Raw genomic sequence first — 5,125 nt, 5'->3', positions numbered from 1 at the left:
GTTTTGTTTTGGGGTCAAGGCAAGAAATTATGACTTGTACTGAGAATTGTCCCATACATTTGCATTTGATTGTGCAAATATAGATGGGTAGGTCAATGGAAGTTTGCAGTGGATCTTCCTTTTTCAGTACTTTATTAAATACATTTGAGAGAAGAAAGGCCTATTAAATTTGCATTTGAAAAAAATATTTTTGTTTTGTTTTTAATTCAAGAATCAGTGCTTTTAGGAAATTGCTTACTAAGGAGAAGCAGTGGTGAGTCTAAAGTCAACTCAATTCATGCCTCTCTTAATCAATGGTATGGGGTAGTTGAAGGAAGGATTGTACTTGGCTGCTTAAGAGTAGATACTGTCTGGGCAGGGCTAATGAAAGGAGATGCGGATAGGTCTCTTGTGATGCAATAGTGAATGATTGTTATCAGGAATGATGGTGAGGGTTGCAAATGTAAAGGCAGATGTTTTGTAGCAAAAGGAGGTGAGTGATTGACTTTGTAGTCTAGGAGCGGAGGTCCCTGGGAACATCAAGGGAGATGAGCGGAGTGTGGAACCATACCCAGAGAAGCAGTGATGCCTGAGATGGAGGCAGAGACGATGACATGGAGAGATGGAGTGGCTGGGGACTTTAGACCCAGAGAGGGAGAGGGGCTGAATGCTGATGACCGAGGGGCAGGCTTAAGGGGTATAAACCTTTGGATGATTGATGATGCATGGAGGGGATTGTAACCATGGCAGTGAATCAATATATGATAGGATGAATGTAAAGCTAATGTTCTCCCATGTAAACTATCACATCATTCACAATAAAACATTAAAAAAAATAAATAAAGAGTAGAGAGTAGATACTGTCCAATGATTCTTCTGTATGCAGAATGAAACAAATGTTTTCAGGTAAACAAAATTTACAACCCAGAGATTAAGTGGCCATTTAAATGAGAGTCCAGATATAGGAAAAATGTTAGAAATAAATAGAAAGTTTTGGCTTTCAGGTAGTTAAGGAAAAATTACATTAGTGTTCAATATTTAAGAATTATGGAAGCAGGTAACAAGTAGGCACCTCCTAAGTCAAGTTGTTACGCTTGGTTCGTTTCTCTAAGTCTCACTTATCATACATAGTAGAAACAATTCATTTTTTTCTTCTAGTTTTCTATTTTCTTAACCATGAAGCCAAATATCTTTCCTTGTAATTCTCTTCCTCAGAATCCCAGAGAATTAGAACATAAGTTGACCATCCTTTAAAATGTTCCATTGGTAATTATCATTATAATGACTCTGGTTCACAGATGCTATGATCTTAGACAGGTTACTTAACCACTTTTCCTACTGGTTTCCTTTTATGTCTAATGGGTATTGTGATAATAATCAAACACAAACAAAGGCAAACCAATTGGCATTTAGTTAATTCTGACTCATAGGAATCATATAGGACAGAGTAGAACTGAGTGTTTTCAAGCCTGTAATCTTTATTGAAGAATCCTGCTGTGGCACTGTAGTTAAATCACTGGACTGCTAACTGCAAGGTCAGTGGTTCAAACCCACCAGCTGCTCCTATAAAACCATATACAGGGTGGTTATGAGTCAGAACTGACTCAATGGCACTTAATAACTGCAATCTTTATGATAGCAGACTGCCACATCTACTGGAGGGTTAGAACCTCATATGGTTGTGTCATTGGCTAGATACATTCATTTGTGTTAAGCTATCAACTTGGAAAACCATGTGTAACTTAGCCAACACTTTAGTTCTAGTGTGGTGGGACCTCTGGTCAGACTTCTGTCCTATAGAACTGTAGTATAATAAATATGTTTTGTTTTAAGCCAATACTTTTATAAATGTGTTATGGCAGCATAGAAAACTACTATTGCTATGTTACTTATTATTGTTTGAGAAGAAAAAAAAATGTATAAAAGTTTCAAACAAAGAAAGTGCTAAATTTTTAAAAATTTTCCAATTGTCCCTTGACTACTGCCATGGGATCTGTGGTGAGAACAGGGTTCGGTTCTAGCTGGGGCTCATAATAATATAGCAATTGGCTTTGATCAAGTCACAATCTCTTTAAGCCTACTTTACCCATCTGTATTAGAGAAAATATTCAACTCTATTTAAAAAAATTGACAAAAATTTACATTTACACATTATGCAATAGAATTGTAATAAATTAAACCTACCTTTCTGTTTTTAATTTGTTGTTTTTTAAATTATCACAAAAATGCTAGAACAGGCCTTGTTGAAATTGTCTTTTATTCCCCATTTACTCATAGATCTCTGACAATGAATTTCTCCAGTGTACCTGGGGAAATTACAGTTAGTATAGTTCTTATTTTCATTTTTTTTTTTCTTTGATGATATGGGCTAACATGGGTACCTTTTTGGTATAAACAATTTATTCTTAAAAGCCATGGAGATGTGACTCATTTTTTCATATCTCTTCTTAAAAGTATTCACTCAAGATCTCTATATATCTTCGCATCATCGGAAGCTAACATGTGTAGGAGAGTCATCTGTAACATTCCATGTCATACAAATTCTGGATAAGCTCATTATTCCTACTCAAATTTTCTTTGTATTATGTAGAATGGGTATTTTCAGTGATTTCCTTAAATCTCATATTCTTAATTACTTAACATACTCTACATACTAAAAAGAAAATGTGGAGCAATGAATTTGTCAAAGTTTCAGCCCTTGCCTGGATAGCTTTTGTTAATACCTAATGAACAAAATCATGGAATTAATCATTACATTGTTTTTATCTTTGTAAAAAATTCAACTTTTTAATAAATATTCTCAGTAGAATGAAATGCTTAAACAATACATGGAATTATGTTCTTTGTGTTTCATTTCAGTCTCATTTAATTTTCTTCATTTGAAAAATTTCAAATACATTATTCACACTATTTGTGCACCATGCAATCTGCTTATAAAGTTCAGTCCATATTTTATTTTCAGTATCTCATCATAATAATGTGACATTTCTGCTTAAAAATGTTAGATGACTCCTTTCAATTCTTAGTTAGTATAGAAATACTGAACAGTTCACTAAATATGGATCATTAAGGCACCCAAAAGATTATTTGAATCAACCCAACAGTCAGAGACAATTAGGAAATTCCTAATAGTCCATAAGATTTATAGGACAGATATAAATACAGACATAGATATAGATATACATTCAAGCTGATGTTGTCCATGATTATTAAATCTCCATGGTGACGAACAGAGAAATATTTTACTGCAAATTGATCTAAACAAAAATAGTTGCTTTTGCTATTTCTGATTGCATTTTCTAAAAACTCATTCATTGTCTCCAAATGACAGTCTGCAGGTAATATGACTACAGAAACTGGATTACCAAGCAACATTAAGAGAAGGATGACAGATATTTCAATAGGCATCTAACCATGCTTTCACTGAACCTGGCAATGTGAGTTGTCTCTTAAGTAATTTAAGCCAATACTAATTAAAGTAAAAAATATAAATACATTTAATTCAATAATCAAAATGCAAGTTGTCTATATAAATATGTCTATAATAATGCTGCTTAGATATCAAGTGAAGGGGTTGGACTGCAATTGACCTTTATCCATCAAGGTGTGACCCACAATTGAAAATCATCCATTATGCCTGTGACAGTGGGAAAATTATTGAATGTTTTCTAAAGAATATGAAATTTATAGGAAATCTTAATAGTGGATGTATAAGAGAGTAATGGAGGTGAGTTGCTAAATAAAAAAATAAGATAAATGTTCATAAACAAACAAAACAAAAATCAGATAAAATTTTATAGAAACAGATACCTTGGATTTGAATTTCAAATAATTCTAGCTCCAAATATCTTTAGACTCTGCATCCCATCTCTTCTTTTGCCCAAATCACCATCAAAAGGCTTGTCCCAAAATACCATCATAATATACAAACAGGTTACTGCAATGGACTGGCAAGAAATCCCATCTACCACCTGGCATTGGTATAAGATTGACTTAGTTATTCAATCTTACTAGAGTTGCTTTCTTTATTGGAAAAGTAATAAGGTAAATCAATTTTACATGCTGTATATTTAAAAAACATGAAACAGTTCCTGGTATATGCTAATATGCTCAAGAAATATCAAGTCGATCCCCTTTCTATCTGCTATTTGTACATAGACTGCTCACAAATACTTGCCTTGATTTCTTACTGTCTCCTGCTCTTATTTGTCATTGTGCTCTGCCCACTTATTTGAGCATTGCAAAGCAGTACCAAAGTAAAACAATTTTACCTGCTTTTCTTTATTTAACCATCTTGCTCCTTGCTCCAAGGGTATCTCCAACTATGTTGCTGGAGTTCCTAACAAGAAATTAGTAACCAAATTCTTCCTAAAAATATATAACACATTCCTAAATGAGAATGGGGAAGATACGCAGACTGCAAGGCCTGCAAATCCCTGGAAAATTATTGCTTCATAGGAACAGCACATGAAAGCTGTACCCACGACTCTAATATATACAGAAAAGCTTAAACAATTGCATTTTATTCAATTTTTATTGAAAATTCTGTTTAACTATCTAATTCTAAACTATTGCACAGATTAAACCCAATTACCTCCTTTGAAAACAATCATTGACTCTAATCAAAAAGGGCAGAAAGCATTATTTCAAGCAAGTAATCAGAGCTGGCTAAAAGAATATAAGAACAACTTTAATTTGTGAATTTTTCTCACTGAGATTTCCTTTGGTAAAAATTCGACCTACACTTCATATTCTGAGTTCTCCAATTGGAGGTACTTAACCTAGTGTGAACAGCTGAAGGAATGGGAAGAACAAACTGGACCATCTAAATAAGTGTAGATATGGAACATAAGAAATAGGTAGTACTAGGATCTCAAATCATCAGCAGTATGCCATTTGACCTATGGATCTTAAAAGCATAAATATATAAGTTTTTTAAAAAGTAATACAATTAGTATTTCAGAAAAAGCTTGTCATTGCTGCTAGACTTTTAGGTCATTAGAATTGTCATTGTGTTAGGAGTTATCTTTTTCTCTATATATTTATGAGTATTTATAATGTACAAGAGGCATTTAACAACTATATGTACATATATATGATGTTGTTTTTATGTGTCGTGGAGTCTGTTCCAACTCATAGTGACCCT

The sequence above is a fragment of the Chrysochloris asiatica genome, unplaced genomic scaffold (genome assembly GCF_000296735.1).
Source record: "Chrysochloris asiatica unplaced genomic scaffold, ChrAsi1.0 scaffold00002, whole genome shotgun sequence".
NCBI classification, from domain to species: domain Eukaryota; kingdom Metazoa; phylum Chordata; class Mammalia; order Afrosoricida; family Chrysochloridae; genus Chrysochloris; species Chrysochloris asiatica.
The sequence above is the reverse complement of the archived record's forward strand: the minus strand, read 5'-3'. Positions refer to the sequence as shown.